The following is an 18,780-nucleotide window of genomic DNA, read 5'->3' on the forward strand; positions in this document are numbered from 1 at the left end:
GCTCCTGCAGGTGGGGTCGTCGGTCTGCCTCTTTGGTAAGGGGTACTGGAAGCTAGATCGGGACGTGCTGGAGGAGCAGGCTTTTGTTGACGGGTTTTATGTTTTCTTTAGGAGGCTTGAGGGTCTCCGGTCCATGTGCGAGGGGTGTTAGAGTGGTGGGAATTAGTTAAGGTGAGGATTAGGGCTTTTATAATAGGGTATTGCAAGAGGAAAAAAAGGGAGGAGAGGAGGGAGGTGGATCGTATCCAAAGGTTAATTGATCTCGAATACGAGGCAGGCAACCTCGGCGGGTCGTTTGACTGGGAGAGATCCTCAACCCTAAAGGCGCAGCTCAGGGAGTTGCAGGAGCGGAAGGCTCGAGTTTTCCTGGAGCGTGCGCATAGCGGCTTTCTAGAACATAATGAGACTTGTTCTGCTATGTTCTTTAAGTCGGTTAGGGCAAGACAGAGTAGGAAGGTAATGCTTGGTGTTAGGGAAGAAAATGGTAGTATAGTTAGAGAACCAGAGGATATGGTCAGGGTGACAACTGATCATTTCCAAGGTTTATTTAAGGAAAGGAAATAGATGTAGAGCAGGGAAATGTGTTTTTAGAACACTTGTCCAGGCGGTTGCCGGAGGACATTAGAGAAGTGATGGAGGCCCAGATTTCACTAGAAGAGGTTGAGAGCGCTCTTAGGAGGATGGGAAAAGGGAAGGTGCCTGGGATGGATGGGCTGCCGGCTGAGTTTTATCTCAAGTTTTGGGGTATACTTGGACCAGTGGTCCTCGAAGTCTTGAAGGCCATCCTTGAGACGGGGTCCCGGGGGATCAATGGCTGTTGGTGTGCTGTCACTTTTATATAAGAAGGGGGAAGTAACTGACCTTGGCAACTGGCGGCCGTTGACCATGCTGTGTGTAGATTACAAGCTACTTGCAAAGGTTTTAGCAGACCGGTTGCGCACAGCCCTTCCCTACGTCGTTCATGAGGATCAGACGTGCGGGGTAGAGGGCCGCTCTATTAGATGGAACCTACAGTTAATCAGGGACTCCATCGCTTGGGTTGAAGATAGAGGACTGCCTTTTATGGTAGCAGCGCTAGATCAGGCGAAAGCCTTTGATCGCGTGAATAGATCCTTTTTATTCAGAGTGTTAGGTCGATTAGGATTTGGGGAGAAGTTTATAGGATGGATTCGTACATTATATGTCGGAGCGGGGTGCCGAGTTAGTGTAAATAGTCACTTGGGTGACGTTTTTGACCTCTCGTCTGGGGTCAGGCAGGGGTGCCCACTCTCGGCTCTCCTCTTCGTTCTGTACATGGAGCCTCTGGGGGCTGCCATTAGGGCAGACACAGGGGTGGAAGGTCTGCTGATCCCTGGAAGTGGTGGACTGCGTGTTAAGATGACGCAGTACGCCGACGACACTTCCTTGTTGTTGTGCAAGGACTCGTGCCTGACAAGGTCCCTTGCCATCTTTGGGGATTTCACTCGGCGTCGGGAGCAGTTCTGAATCATGCAAAGTCTTCCGTCAAGTTTTTCGGAAGATGGCGCGGTAGAACGGATGTGCCTGGGGGTTATCTCTCTGTAAGGGGGCCCTGAGGATTCTCGGGGTCCATTTTGAGACCTCCGGCTCTGCGACGCTAAACTGGAACATGTGTATTGCAGTGGTACAGAGGAAGCTAGCAATGTGGAAAGCTAGGTTTTTGTCTTTTATGGGCAAGGTCCTGGTCCTAAAGGTGGATGTGTTGCCGTCGCTTTTGTATTTGGCATACATCTACCCATTGCCGGTTTGTCTGAGAAGGCCTCTAGTGAAGCTTGTGTTTCAGTTTATGTGGAGTGGCAGGTATGAGTGGGTCGCCAGGGCACGTATGATCTGTCCCATCAGGGAGGGAGGTAGGGGGGTACCACATTTCCCCCTCAAGCTGGACACAATTTTTGTTTCTTTCTTGTTAACGGAGCTTGCTCAGCCAGTGATACACCCGTCCGGTTACTTCCTGCGGGTGTTTTTCTCGTATCAGGCGAGAAGCATAATGGTGTGGTCTAACACGGGTCCTCGGGCGGAACAGCTGCCGTGGCACTTTGGTCATGCGGCCAAGTGGCTGCGTGCGCACCCTGAGGTTGAAGTTGCCCGAGTAGGTTTAGATCATAGGCACTTGTACGAGGAGGCCAGAAAGGCAGAGAGTCGGGCGCCTGTAGTAGGTATCTCGGAAGCGGTCTGGGAGGGAGTGCAGGTGCGGGGTCTGGACAACAGGCTCAAGGACCTGAATTGGTTGAGCCTTCATAGCGTTTGCCGGTACGTTCCATCTTGTACCGGTTTAGTTTAGTGCAATCCCCCACCTGTCCAAGATCCTCTTGTGGCAGGGAGGAGACTGTGCGTCATGTCTTTTGGGACTGTGCCTTTGCCGGAGTAGTATGGGCTAGGGCACGGGTGTTGTTAGGTTTGGTAAAGGGGGATTTTGTATTGACGTGGGCCAGGTTAGAGAGGGGTGTAGGGAGAGTGAGAGGGACGGATAGGGACAGGTTTCTGCTCTGGCTTCTCATGAGTCTCTTTAAACGGGGGCTGTGGGAAGCCAGGCAGAACATGGTGAAGACAGGGAGAGATTGGGGGGTGGAAGGGATAGTGAGGAGAGTGGAAGGAGATTTGAGGGGAGGATGAAGAGGGAGGAGAGGAAGTGGGGGCAGCATGCTGCTCGGGAGAGGTGGAAGGGGGTTTAGGGCTGGGTGTCATTTAGATTTGTAAGAGGTTAGATTAGGGACGGGAGATAGGGAAAGGTGTTTTGTAGGGTGACGGGGAGGGAAGATGCTCCCCTGAGGTTTTGTTTGGGGTTTATGTTTAGTTTCATTTAATTAGTTTAATTAAAAATATCTTTTTGTGTATGTATGTAAATTATGATTTGTAAAGAATGAATGGTACTGATGATAATAAATTATTTTTTATAAAACCAGTCAGGCTGTAATAGGTTTCACGTTCCGTTTGTTGTTTTGTATTTATTAGTTATTCTTGTATAGTTCGTTTGTTTTGTTTCTCTAATAAACATGAGTAACCTACACGGTGCATTTCGGTCCGAAACGTGCTCAGGCAGGCTATTTAATGCACCACTGGTCAGTCAGTGAGAATTTTATCCTTCTTTTAGTCAACACGCCAGAGAAATACCGAACTGAATTTTGCAACAATATAAGCCAAAGGAGTTATGCAGATTCAGAGTGCCTAACTCAACATGATCTTCTCATGTGGAGATTAGCGAGTTCTTGAGTGAAAAGGTTGACAGGGCTGCGTGAAGTTAAGGGCAGGGGTGAAAGTAAGGCGGTACGGTCCGTAATGGCGTCCCGGCAAAATAAATAGTGGGGGTACGCCAGTAAAACGTGAGCCTATCATAATTAATACAACACGCCCAATAAACTATAGGCTATTAGACCATTATTTAATATTTCTCTATGTCAGCCATATGAAACATTTGCGAATTGACTGGACACCGAGTGGTATACTCTCAAAATTGCATTGTGGTTTGAGAAAAACACTTACATTTTGTCAAGGCAGAGATGAGTGGCGGAGATGCTCACGGACAAGGCGGAGATGACAAGACCGAGATCGAGGCGCAAGTGGACAACATGCATGCATCAACTCAGGCTACAAGTGTAAGCCTAATGACAATCACATAATATAATTACAATACACGTTGGTGTTTGTTAACAGATGTCTCTTTCCTTTAATCAAAATGCGGGTGCACAGTGCACTGTTGTGGTTTGGATGCTGAAATGATTTTGTGAGTGGACGGGTAGCCTAAAGGAGCGCCTTTGTTAAGTGATTGTTTGACAATCAGATGAAAACATCATGACTGGGGGAGGTGGGAGGGGAGGTGGCGTGTCCATAAGGCTAGGGGAAGCTAAGCTTTCCCTAAAGTAATTTGAACTAAATTGCCAAAATGAGATATCCTAATTAGCTTACTCCCGTATATACAATAAATAAATACAATTATTCAAAATAGGCCACTACATCAGAAAGCATGATTCGGCACAGAGGATCACTAACTTCTTAAAAATAAAGCTGTGGATTGTTTTAAAATCGCATAGCCTACTGTCGGAAAGGGCCCGCAATTTGGGCAGCACGCGCTGCAAACACCAAATAGATGATTGTTGAGTTGCGACTGTCAGTGAAAAGCAGAGAGACCCAGCCAGGCATATCGCAATATTTCAAAATACAACTGGGGGAAAAAAACTGTTTGGTAAGCAATTGGCTATTGCTTTAAAGAGATAACAATGAAAAGACTCCAATCTTAATTGAGCAAACAGTAGCCTATCTTACTGGCACCAGCGGAGAACATTGGCCATATTCTGATGAGTGTGCATATGCAGACTTTATTATTGGGTCAGTGTCACTTTTCTTTGTTTTTGGATAATACTTTCCTCCTCCAGGTTAGATAGACGTCGTATTTTATTTTTTGTGTGCCCTTTTCGAAGACCAATTATATGGACAACATCGTTTTTATTGATCTGTTTGTCAGTGTCAGCAGAGTAGGCTACCGTGTACGTTATGTAGTATTAAAAACAAATGTGTGCTCAAACTTGGGTATCCCGTACCGGTAAGAAATTAAATCCACTTTCACTCCTGGTTAAGGGTGTAATTTAAAAGTTTTTCCCATGATGTACTTTCATATTGACCTGAAATATGAAGGTGAAGCCACCACTTTGTCGATCGCCACAGTCAGAGCGGGCTGCAATAGATCAATGCCTCAATGTTCCCACAGCATGGGAAGTTCAGGGTGCCTTAAAAACGAAGTCGGAGATCTTAAGCACAACACATTTGTAACATACAGTATTGTACGAATTGGATTCATAACATATTAATCAAATTGCCCAGAAAATGTACATTTGCAGGAGGTAACATACGAAATGGATGACATAGTTCACAATTGAATGATGTAGTACACTAAAAAACGGGGACCAATTCCAAAACTACTGGTTGAAATTAAACAAAAGTTCCAGAGCATCACTTTAAAATAGCTACAGAGATTTGGTGCCACTAAGTCAAATAAAGGAAAACCTTTCTATTCAGCAAGGTCTGGGAAGGTCTCGCTTACTGTGGCCTTGCACCTCGCCTTTTAACTTGGTCTCTGCAGCCAAGATAGCTTTAATCTGGCATACACATGCAACGACAATAACCACATCCACTTAGGACTTGGTGTCATAAACAAAAACCTACCGGGGTCAATCAGTGTTCTCGGTTCCAGGAAAATAAGACTTAATAACAATGATTCGAAAACCTCACATAAACAGCTGATGTCTCACTGGATGAAGCACACAGACACACATTTGTAACTGGCAAAAAAAACAACTAATTCAGAAATATTCCTCAACCCCGTCATTGTAATGGCTACTGTATACAGTAAATAGGAAATCAACAGAAATGTCATTATAATGATGATAGTTCTTGACAATGTCCTCATTAAAAGAGGGAAGTTCAGGGCATCTGTCTATTGTTCTGTGTTTGCCAATAAAACAATGGGTTTTATACTAACTAGAAATGCCAGTGAAGCGTGTTGGCTGTGTTATAAGGAAGGCTCCTCTTCCTTTCACCTTTCTACCCTTCAATCTCTACGGAGGGCCAATTAAGCCACCTAAACAGTACAGGCTGTCACATTCCATTAAGGAGCATACAATGAACGACTACTTTCATTAAAACAACTCCATTTGAAAAGTCCAGAAATGATTACCATATGAAAACTGTGGAATAACGTATAACCTTGACAGATCTCCACTGGGACAAAACTGTCTGTACTCAAGCACTGCTATTTGAAGTGTACAATGAGCGCTTGTGTGCCCTGCTGCTGTATGCACAGGATGCAAGCACTGTTGGTTCACAGGGGGCACACACACACACACACACACACACACACACACACACACACACACACACACACACACACACACACACACACACACACCCAAAGAACTACCTACCATACTGTGCACTGAGAGGCCAGGCATAATCATGGAGATCTCTTTACGTAACGATGCCATTCCTTATCCACACTTGAGAATGTAAAGGTGAATGCAATACCACCACCCTGTTCTGATTCTCTATCATATCAATCCTCTAACACAATAATCCACCACATCCAACAGCATCCATATCCTGAACACAGGAAATATCATGTTGTTGACCCTATAGACAACATGGGCCTATTTGTCTTATCTATTCATTTGATCTGTTTTTTGTTTGGGAGGGGGGTTGGTGAATAGGTTATTATGATCAACTTCTAGTTTACATTCTCACCTATGGGGTGGGTGGAAACATAACCTGAAATTGAGAACTTTAATCAAGTTTTAGTTCCATTGTTCATCATATCACATGTAGGATACACCATTTCATATACCGCATACATGTGATTGTCAAACATGGCACCGATTGAGGAGTTCTAGCAGACATCGGACCCCAACAACACGAAGGAAACCTAATCACTCTGTCTTCCACAGGAACAGCCACTCATCTGACCACTAGGATATCTGACCCACAGTATATGTCCAACAGATACTTTATACGCCATGCCCTGCCCATTAGACACCAGAGTGGCTCACATACCCAGACCATGCCATAACCCACCCAAAGGGCACTTAAAGCAAAACAGCCACAACAACTGTTTTATAACTGGGTTTGCCATCTTGAGTTTCAACCGTCACAATGCCATAAAAGGCTTATGTTATCACTAGCATTCTCTGGTATCTAGTCAAACATCAGGGCCCAACTCTAGAGACTGAGGATTCAGTTCTATATCCATGTTATCCAATACGAAGACACAAGTACAGTATATCTATTCCCCGGGTAGTTTGCGAATGTTTTCAAGTAAAATGTGACTCCACCTTAATTATTCTATGTTAGGCCCTTTTTTCTCGACTCATGCCTTCTGAATAATAACCTCCTCTTGGGCCGATTTCTTCTTGCCAATCTTATTGGCAACTAGGGCAAGGCCGTTCTTATGTCCAACCCACATGACGATGACAAAACACATTGGCCCATTTGAACAACATGAGTTCTTTGTCAAAACTTTTGACTCTGGGGGAGGGAGGAGGCAGTTGTTTGAGAGTACAGGACAAACAGGAGTATTAATGCTTTCATTGATTAGTATCTCTGTGTCCGCTCAATAACCTCCAAGATGTAATACAATGCATCCACGTGAATAAATAATCATTACTAATGGCTATAAATAACACCCAAGATTCTGCTAACATTCGATTGGCTAAAATCAATATTCCTCCAACCGCAACCTCTCTTCAATTTCAATATGGTGGCGTGAAGAATTAGGAACTAAAACTGTGTGGGGAATTGTACAGTGGGGAAAGAATAGAGCCACACTCCATTCATACTTCCATTCAGGAAATATTTTAGAGCGATGCAGCTGTAGTATTTACTCTATCAATTAGTCCAGCATTATAGCCATGGAAATTACCGTGATGCAGTAATAACTGTCGACATTGCCTTAAGGGAAAGCAATGAGCACTTTGGATAGAAAAATCACGCCTTATTACTACACTCATGGTGGAGCTGAGAAATATGGGGTCCTTGGGTATTTCATTCTGGTTGTCTGTTACTCTGGAACAATCACAGCCATCCCTAAGAGATACTGTAGTTGGCACTACCATGAGTTCTGATTTTCCTGAGGTAGTTCTTGAGGTAGTTGTTAAGCAGATGATTTTTTGAAAAATGTGTTGAAATCACTGACTCAATTGATCTCCGCTTTCATCGAATGTCATGAAGTGACTCTTACACCAATCATTGGCTAATTACTTCTATAGTCATTCTTGCACAAACAATATATTGAAACTGAAACCCTGATTCAACAACATAACCTTTTCTACAGCTCCTGACACAGTCAGGAGCAGCCAGCCTGTAAAACACAAGGCCACATTAAGCCATTCACCTGTTAGTGTGAGAATTGAGTGATTACACAACGGCGCCACCATTTAACAGCAATGACCCATCTTATCTACCGAGGCCACATTAAATAGTGTTTGCTTTAGATAGTGTCTACATACACCATGCAGGGTGGACATAGGACCAGTATGGACGCAGGTAGTAATGCTGCATCTCAATGGGCCTACAGAGGGAAATAAATCCACACAGCATCACCCTGAGAGGAGTGGAGATCAAAGTCAGTTAGAAAGAAATACTGTTCCAGAAACAACAGTACCAGAGGATCCTTCTCTTATGTAGGTCAGATGATGAACAGGAGCTGTGCTGTGTTGCCTGTAGATTGTCTCCTCCCTTCCTCTCTGGTTACCTTGCATTAGCTCACGTGCACTAACCGACTGACAGGGGAGCCAACCGAAACCTAAGAGGGGGTGACTAATGAATTGCTGATGGTAATTTTTCATAATTAACTACCTACTTAAAATGGACAGTCGTTGAGGAACCTGTTTGAACTCATAAAAAAATGGCACGCGGAAGAAAACAAATGGGAGGATGCTGTAACAGATTCTCAGACTGTTTGTGAAGCGTACTGATGCTTATTGTCACGAGTCTTGTCCTGGAGGCAGAACTGAGTGATTTATCCTTAGGCCAACTGCAATGTCAAAATTGGCTAAATTGTAAAAATTCATGGCAATAAAAATGTGCTTTTAGGTAATTAATTAATTTAATTTAATTTAAAGTTAGGGTTAGGCATCAGGGTTAGCAGTGCGGTTAAGGTTAGGGTTAAGGTTAGGTTTAAATCAGATTTTATGACTTTGTGACTGTGCCAGCTAGTGACCGTTCTGCAGAGCTGCCTCCAGAACAAGATTCATGAAAAACCTGCATTTGTGAAGTCAAACCATATTCTCAGCGACTGCTGCGCCTGAGAACAGGGCCATGCATCTTAATACGGTCTCCAATCGCAATGAAATAATCAAGTGTTCAATTACCTTAGCAGCATAATCAATAAAGAGCCAAGTTGATGGTTGTACACAGGATGTAAACAAGTGACGTTGATCGAAATACTACCATTTAAACACATCAAATGGCTAGTGCAGCCAGAGCATTCAACATTCATCTGAAATGCATAGTAAAAGTATGGTAGTCGTCAACAGTGTTGTGAATACTGTTTGTGCACTTCTCAATAAAATGTACAGCTCAATCACAGCAACATGCCTCATAATAACAGCGTATTCCTCCGCCTGCACACACTAACCTTGTGCTGCTTGCCTAATAAGATGAGCATTTAGATAATGAACACATCACTATGCATGGAACAATGCAGCATCCGCTGCCATACATTTAATCAGGGTTGAGTGAAATGTGAGCAAGGGGGACATTGTGTGGCCTTTATGAGAGTGATGATAAGTGTTCCCAGCCCACCGGTCCACCTGAGCTGATGGATAGGCAGGAGTGCTGAAACACTGGGGGCCCTGTGGTCGTGTGCGTCTCCTACCAGCCACACGACCACGCAACATTGACTGTAATTTGTTCATTAGGTATGTCATAAATGTACACACAGAGGTATTATTATTGTTCACTTTCTTGTCCTGATTGGATTCAGAAATGGAAAAAGACTCTCGTTTTTTAAATTTGTAGCCAGCAACTGTGACTGATCCTTCTTTCTTGTATGTCTGTTGTAACATCCCTTACTTAGAGCTAATGAAAAATATATGTCAATTTGATTTATCTTTAAATAAACTAACGTGTAAAAGCCATCAATTGATGAGATTGCTTTCTTATAGGTAAAATAAGGAATGTGGAAATTGCAAATAATCAAATAAATTGCAAATAATCTGTCATCGTCTGAAAGGTTACATGACTTGGGTGGGCATTACAAATGACATTTGCTCTATTAAATAACACTTACTAACCACGGGTGTACTTTCGAGATAGACCTTGCCTCAGAGCAGCATCCCTCACATAGCACTTTACACAGTGCATTTCCCCACATAAATAACAGACAGACAATAGTCCACAAGCCCTGCACCCTCGCCAGTCACCTGCACCTAAAAAAATTATGTCACTGAGTCTACAATCATATCACTTTAATGTCATAAAACGTATGCATGGGTAAATTGAGCAAACAGGCCAATTCTCCATTATAACCCCATGGTAGGATTCCCTCCAGAAAGGTCACCCAGATGAGAGAATTGCAGTGTCTAAATCACCCAGGCTTGGATTACATCCCAATGGCACTAACAATGACAAGGTTCTTTCTTCTTAATGTGGCCCACATGAAAGGCCAAGAAGAAAGTCCCATGATTAGAGGGCTTTGCCCACCAGCTCCCCTGAAAATACCACAGGCAAAGTTTAATATGATACAGCAACAATATGGCTACATTAAACCATTACAAGAGTAAACATAGATTACAGACTCATTTGGGAGGTACAACACGGCCAAGAAAGACCATCTTAGAGGAATGAAAAACAAATGCTCAACACACGGGTAGCCTCAACATACTGATATCTTTCTTGGTGGAGAGTGATGCAATCTTCTACAAATTCTCTATGGTTTGTTTTCTTAAACCAGACAACAAAATGAATCTCTCCAAACACATTCTGTGTAATAAGGGAGGCCAATTATATCTCTGAGATCACCCATTGCAAACCCAGGAGGACAATAAGACCCATATTGTCGCCAGTAAACATACAGTAGCATCAGCCTCTTCAGTGAAAGACACATGATTCCAGGGATAGGGCCTCCTGTGAACGCCTCCTTACATTTTCTTCCTCTTTCTATAGAGGGAGCGCACCGCTGTGAGATGAAAGTGGAAACCATTTAGCCTTTTCAAGCAGACACCCATGGAGAGTGCTGATCCGAGTGCTGCCCTGAAATCTCTCCTGGCCTTCTCTGGGCACCCCAACACCGTATCAGGCCTTGAAACTATGGCAACCGAATAAGAGAGCAGCCTCAATGATTAATAAATGAGAAATGCAGTGCCAATCGAGATGGGAGGGGGATAGATGGGAGGGGGATAGATGCACACTCCTCTCTGTGATACACTGCCACACACCGAGGCACAGAAGGTGGAAGGAGGGCCTGCAAAGCACACAACAAGCACCCCATCAACACAGTGTCATGGAACTCTCCCAGGACAAGCTGCTGTAGAGCATCCATGTAGTCCTATGCAAGCATCGATGCATACCTCATGAGCACCCAATGAGCTAAACACAACCGGAAGCCACCGTTGTTCATAATGAGTGTTCACAGCAAGTGCCGTTTGTGAATCATGGTCACTCACCTGTATAAGTACAGTACAAATGTAACTATTTACAGTTGAAGTCGGAAGTTTACATACACTTAGGTTGGAGTCATTAAAAGTCATTTTTCAACCACTCCACACATTTCTTATTAGCTATCTATAGTTTTGGCAAGTCAGTTAGGACATCTACTTTGTGCATGACAAGAGTAATTTTTCCAACAATTGTTTACAGACAGATTATTTCACTTATAATTCACTGTATCACAATTCCAGTGGGTCAGAAGTTTACATACACTAAGTTGACTGCCTTTAAACAGCTTGGAAAATTCCCCAAAATTATGTCATGGCTTTAGAAGCTTTTAATAGGCAAATTGACATAATTTGAGTCAATTGGAGGTGTATCTGTAGGCCTACCTTCAAACTCAGTGCCTCTTTGCGTGACATCATGGGAAAATCAAAATAAATATGCCAAGACCTCAGAAAACAAATTGTAGACAGCCACAGGTCTGGTTCATCCTTGGGAGCAATTTCCAAATGTCTGAAGATACCACGTTATTCTGTACAAACAATAGTACGCAAGTATAAACACCATGGGACCACGCAGCCATCATACCGCTCAGGAAGGAGACGCTTTCTGTCTCCTAGAGATGAACGTACTTTGGTAGGAAAAGTGCAAATCAATCCCAGAACAACAGCAAGATATAGGAAAAGTATGTGTGGATATATTGAAGCAACATCTCAAGACATCAGTTAAAGCTTGGTCACAAATGGGTCTTCCAAATGGACAATGATCCCAAACATACTTCCAAAGTTGTGGCAAAATGGCTTAAGGACAACAAAGCCCTGACCTCAATCCCATAGAAAATTTGTGGGCTGAACTGAAAAAGCGTGTGTTAGCAAGGAGGCCTACAAACCAGCCTCAGTTACACCAGCTCTGTGAAGACGAATGGGCCAAATTTGACCAAACTTATTGTGGGAAGATTGTAGAAGGCTACCCGAAACGTTTGACCCAAGTTAAACAATTTAAAGGCAATGCTACCAAATACTAATTGAGTGTATGTAAACTTCTGACCCACTGTGAATGTGATGAAAGAAAGAAATCTTTCTCTCTACTGTTATTCTGACATTTCACATTCCTAAAATAAAGTGTTGATCCTAACTGACCAAAGACAGGGAATATTTAAAAGGATTAAATGTCAGGATTATGAAAAAATGAGTTTAAATGTTAAGGTGTATGTAAACTTCCGTCTTCAACTGTACATACTATAAACTGTGTTGTCTGGCATCAGATTAGGTGCTTTATCAACACTTGTCTATCTCAGCCAGTTTATACTGTGTTTGCAAACACATATCCCAGAGAGGTGGATCATCTCTGATAACATCTATGAAACACAGGCAGGTCGGCTACATCAACTCTCCAGCTAGGATTGCCAATCACAATTTAATTGTGTTCATTTCTATGAACAAAGTATTGCTTAAGAGCAACAGTGAGCATGTCAAAAGGCACTCTGCCAATTCAGCCATTGGCTTAAGAGGTTCTGTCAAAAATCAGCTCCATACTGTACATCCTTGGCTACTCTGACACTAATAAGGACCTCCATTATGTTAATTTAACAAGCCTAAGGCAAGGGAATTTTACAAGGCCTATTACTTCAAGAAAAATAAATAGTGCATTGAGATTCTAGGGGGGGGGGGGGGTTGGATTTCACTGAATATATTATTGTCAGAGCAATGGTCAAGTGTTTGATACTATGGGATGGGTTTTGCTATTTCACCTTTGAGTGGAGGTTTACCACTAAATATGATGCCAATGTCATGTTATTTGCAATATGAGGAATAATGTGTGTGAAAAAAAACTTTCTCTGAATGTCATGCAGCTTCTGAACACCAGCATGCTATTTATTTCATCTGAGCTTGACATCATTCTATTGTGGGGGTGGATGGAGGATGCAAGGTGTTTAACATTTTCTATCAGTAGGAGGCACACAAAGAGCTGCTCATGGAAATAGAGTTATTGGAAAATATCCCCACAGACACACAAAAAATAATAATTTTCCATTTGGCAAGAAGGTGAAAGTTGCTACAGTGAAAGACAGTTCATGTCACATTGAAACTTAGCCTATATCCTGCCACTGGACCCCTGAGTGGCACAGTGATCTAAGGCACTGCATCTCAGTGCAAGAGGTGTCACTACAGTTCCTGGTTCGAATCCAGACTGAATCACTTCCGGCTTTCATTGTGCGCTGTCCTATTGCCCAGCGTCTTCCGGGATAGGCCACCATTGTAAATAAGATTTTGTTCTTAACTGACTTGCCTAGTTAAATATGGGCTACATGGGATATAATTTCCCCAAAGGATTATGGTATTAAAATGTATATTATTTTGCTATCTGTGGACTACTATGGTAGCCCATCTAAAATGCGATGAAAGCCTAATTTTAAATGATTAAAGTATAAAGAGAACTGCAATAAAAATAATAAATAAATAAAGGGTTAATCATAAATAAATCACATGTTGACGAGTGTGAGGATTTTAATGATGCTCTCATACACAAATTGTTTAAACAACAAAAAATACACTGGCTGCACATTAATAAAACATACAATCATAAAAGATGCAGAAATAGACAACTCTGTTGGACCTATAGTATTGTCACTAAATTAGAACACAATGATTAACAAGGCCTCGCTTTGAGTAATTGAGTTCAATTCATTACACATAGGCATGCCATTGATCAATTATTCAAGACCAAGCACGTCTATCTGTCCTTGACTGACAAATGTAAATACCAACCTACACCCCTGCACAGCGGATCCAAGCACACAAGTGTGACAAATCCACATCAGTCACACACAATGCCAACCTCATTGCTATTGTTGGGAAGCTGCAGATCAAATGTCCCACAGAGCATTGCTCCAAATAGAGGCGCCACAATGCATGCTGGTGTTTTGGTTTCTCCTCTTGTCTGCTTTGAAGAAAAAACAATGCTTTCTCCAAATGTACTCAGCCACACAGTGGCAGACACACATGTACACATACATCAATGGCAGGATGATCTGCTTTCAGAGTATGTCTTGTAAACAATGTATCATGGCAGGTGTTTCAAAATGGCTCCAGGACTATTGCCCATCACCGTAAGAATGCTGTAGTGTATATCTCACAGAGATACCCATAGTACATATCCTCTACAGTATCTCATCTCAACTTTACTGTTACACTATATATCCATGCGGAAGTGCCGAGAATGGGAACGCATCAATTGTTTTTTCCAGTGATTTCATGAAATAATGGATCATAGACTATTCTTTTTCCTATCAATGTTTTTACAAGACCATCCCATCTTACAAATAATTCCCCCAAAATATCACAGCCATTTAGCATTTGTGTTGTTATAAACACACAGGAAATGTGTTAGCATTTATATAAACACACAGGAAATGTGTTAGCATTGTGTTGTTATAAACACACAGGAAATGGGAGGTTTCAACATATTGAGAAACATCCCTTATCCTTGACTAGATTCCCATTGTAAATACAGCAACCCCAGACATATTCAAACTGGCTGAGAGAGCTGAGGTGTTAGCATGTTGCATGCGGCCTCCCTGCCCACCTAGTAAAAGATAATGGGTAAACTCAGCATCCAGTATATATGGCTGCTCATACCAGTTTTATCTCTTTCTAAAGGAAATACATTACATACATGTAACACATATTTGATGCCGAATGGAGGAATTACAACAATGACCATCCCTGAAATGGCCCTTAATCCTGTAGTCACTAAACACACCCTGTGTGGACAACGCTTCACTACTAATCTCTCTCTATGTGTGTGTGTGTGTGTGTGTGTGTGTGTGTGTGTGTGTGTGTGTGTGTGTGTGTGTGTGTGTGTGTGTGTGTGCGTGTGCGTGCGCGTGCGTGTGTGTGAGAGAGAGAGAGAGGAGAAAGGCAGAGAAAGGCAGAGAGAGACAGAGAGACAAGTGGTGTAACTACAACCATCTACAGTACATCAGTTAAAGAAATGTCAGTCAGAAATCAGTTGGACCCAATTGTGGAAAAATAAAAGTGAAAATACATTTATGAAATAGCTACTGTATATTTAAATCCACATCAATAAATAATGTATGATGTGTTGAAGAATGATAAAGGCCAATACATTGAAATAACCTGCTGCGATAAAATACCTTATTTTCCACTTGAAAAGACACAGGTGATATTCGTTTAGCCAACACTGACAATCTAAATGCCCGTCTGTCTTCTCACACATGACAATTGTATCTCATTGCGCAGCCATGGAGAGCCCAACAACGAAGGAGAGCTCAGATGATTTAAGTAGACTATAATGTTGAGTCCTGCTAGCCTAAGTTCACAGCACAGTAAAAGCAAGGGAGAGTTTGTCTCCATAATTGAGGGGCGTTGTAATTATAGACGATTTCACCACCTGGGGAAAATTGTCGGAGAGTTGTCAATAATAATCTATAATTTCTGAAGCTTTACAGGCACGTCGAAATTCTTCCAAATGATATTGAATGGACCCGTGACAGCTTGGATAATAGGCTACGTGTAAATGCTTATTTACGCACAAACATTCTATATTTAAATTGCCAAAATACATATTATCTTTACGAGATAATCCTACACTTTCCCAATGAATGGTTATTGATTAACTGCAACAGACAGATATTTCATAAAGTTACTGAAGTGACCTAGACTACCTTGTTATACACGCGTTGTGCACTTGTAATAGCCTACAGTGATTTGGAAAACAGGCTATAGTTTATAGGCTCTATGGAAATAGGCTACTATTATGCACATCCAAGGTTAAAAATCATAATACAATACCTTCAGCTCATGAATGGATATGCCTTGGGGTAAATGTATTGCTCGTCCTTTAATCCATTAAAACGAATGCTCAAAAAGCAGTTCAGACAGTGTTCATTTCGAGAGATAAAAAAAACTATGCGAACGCTACTTTTCTAAACCTCTTGGGCTTTTTTGTTACATGCCGCTCTTGTAGGCTACGCACCTCTTCAAATCGGAATATCCATCGGAAATTCACTTGAAACCCAGCGGTTTTAAAAACTCATTTGAGAAAGCTGAGCAGGACCAACCTGGCGTTCAAGAATTAACAATGGAGCGTTCCCGAACCATTCGTGGCAACCGAACTCAGTCCCCTAACAAAAGCTGCTGGTCATCCTATTTGGAGATGAAGCCTTCTTACTAGTGCACAGCGATCCCAGCTGTCACCCGCTACACACAGGGAGGAGCTATAAACCCTCGACTGGAGCGTGCTGGTGGAATAGGATCTTTTGTTTCATTGGTGCCTCTTATGACGACTGTATTTTTACATGTACACTGGTATTCCATGAAAAGACATTGACATAAATGCAAAAATCGAATCATTATAGCCTAAATGACCAAATAGAATAATTACGTACAGAGAATTATGTTCGTTTAAGAGAAATAACAACAAACGATCTATTACATTTATATAGGCAATGGAAACGTGAAGCACAAGCCTATCTGGCTTGCACGGAAACTGTCAGAAACAATATTGTTGTGACAATGATGATGCCCACAGTTACGCATTGTACCCCCATTTCTTTGAGAGTTCCGTAATAAAGGTGAAATACAAATACCTAAAAACAATTATCAGAATAACAGCAAATCCCTCTGAAGTTGCAGCTACTTTTGTTTTTATGTCTACTACACGAAAAAGAAAAACATGTCATACTCTAGATTGAGTCAAGACACACTGAAATCAGGCTTATCATCTGTTACAAGGTGCTTACACGCTAGAAGGCCAAGGATTCATAATGGCTCATGCTCAGATCGGGAGTGTTTGCTTTATGAAATAACAGCCCAATGGGGGTGGCTGCATTAGTTATGTCCCTTAAACTTTAGCCACTTGGCCAGATGCTTGCTGCAACAAATTGTATTTAGACATGCTGATATAATTTACAATGTACACCTTCCTCGTGGTTCCAGTCCAGTAATGTAAACTGATTTATGACAGCATTTCGCCTTTATCTTCTTGAATTATGGCAAATTCAAGTCTGCAATTTGAGTAACTCACTATTACATAATTACAGTGCAGGTGGATCCTTGTGTGTGAGTCAATGGCCAAAAGATTATAAACTATTATCCCAGATAAATGAGTAGGCCTACAGACTGTTGTCTCTTTCAAGTTGTTGTGCCATATGTTCCCGGCCTACATTTATTTGATAGTGTGGACAAGATAAAAAAATGATTTTAATGATGAAATGGTATAATGCTGCAAGGGTCAAGTGCATTTTACATAAATTAACGAGAATCTGAATGATGTCACACCTGTAATTATGTGTGGTAATTGTCACGCCCTGGTCGAAATATATTACGTTTATTCTTAATTCATTCGGTCAGGCCAGGGTGTGACATGGGTTATTGTGGTGTGTTTTTGTCTTGGGGTTTTGTGGGATGTCTAGCGTTAGTCTATGTATGCCTGAGGCGGTTCTCAATCAGAGTCAGGTGATTATCGTTGTCTCTGATTGGGAACCATATTTAGGCAGCCATATTCTTTGTGTGTTTCGTGGGTGATTGTCCTTAGTGTCCTTGTTCCTGTATCTGTGTTAGTTTTCACTAGTATAGGCTGTTTCGGTTTTCGTTACGTTCTTTGTTTTGTAGTATTTGTATTGATTCTAGTTTACGTTTGTTGATTAAAACATGGATGCAATCTACACGCTGCATTTTGGTCCGACTCTCCTTCGCCTACAGAAAACCGTTACAGTAATATTATTTATACCATTACAGAATCAATGTATACAAACATGACATAACCATACGGATGACATCACTAAATGGAAATAACAGGACAAATAAAACAGAACAAAACATATGCTTATACTAGCTTGAAACCCTTAGATATCCAATCAAATCTAAATCAAATAAAATACAATTGTATTCGTCACATACACATGGTTAGCAGATGTTAATGTGAGTGTAGTGAAATGCTTGTGTCTCTAGTTCCGACAGTGCAGTAATTTCTAACAGGTAATCTAACAATTCCCCAACAACTACCTGTCACGGAACCCCCCGGTACTGCTGCTCATTCTGTTCACCAGATCCGGAGGTCTACGCCATTGGCTTTCTAGGCTTTACTGAACGGGATTCATTATTACCAACCCCGGACTGTCATGTCTGATTACACACACCTGGTTCCCATTTCCCCTAATTAGTATGTTACATATGTGCCCTCTGTTCCCTCTGTCTTTGTCAGTTATTGGTCGTGTGAGTACCTATACGTTGGTGCAGCTGTTATAACCTCTTTGGGATCGGAGTTTCGCTAGCGTGCTACTACAACAACATCCGGTGAAATTGCAGAGTGTGACATTCAAAATACAAACATCGTGATATTATACATTCATGAAAATATAAGTGTCTTATGTTGTTTAAAAGCTTCACTTCTTGTTAATCCAAACGCGTTGTCAGATTTCAAAAAGGCTTTACGGCGATATAATACCATGTGACTATCTGAGGACAGCGCCCCACATCAAACTACTTTTCAAACCAGCACAGGCATCACAAAATCCCAAATAGCGATAAAATAAATCACTTACCTTTGAAGATCTTCCTCTGTTTGCAATCCTAGGGGTCCCAGCTACACAATGAAAGGTCATTG

At 41.9% G+C, this 18,780-nt stretch overlaps 1 protein-coding gene across 4 annotated transcripts in view; it reads right to left on the bottom strand.

The window, feature by feature from the left end:
- LOC135514422 (semaphorin-6A-like) overlaps positions 1-16,365 on the bottom strand; it is a 95,225-nt gene extending 78,860 nt beyond the window's left edge. For 3 of the 4 annotated variants that reach the window (XM_064937908.1, XM_064937907.1, XM_064937905.1), the window contains exon 1: positions 15,966-16,365. The gene's annotated coding sequence lies outside the window, so the exon portion shown is untranslated. The remainder of the gene's footprint in view (positions 1-15,965) is intronic. The other variant, XM_064937906.1, reaches the window with a different exon arrangement.
- Between the last annotated feature and the right edge of the window lie 2,415 nt (positions 16,366-18,780).

Source organism: Oncorhynchus masou, chromosome 25 (genome assembly GCF_036934945.1).
Source record: "Oncorhynchus masou masou isolate Uvic2021 chromosome 25, UVic_Omas_1.1, whole genome shotgun sequence".
Taxonomy (NCBI): domain Eukaryota; kingdom Metazoa; phylum Chordata; class Actinopteri; order Salmoniformes; family Salmonidae; genus Oncorhynchus; species Oncorhynchus masou.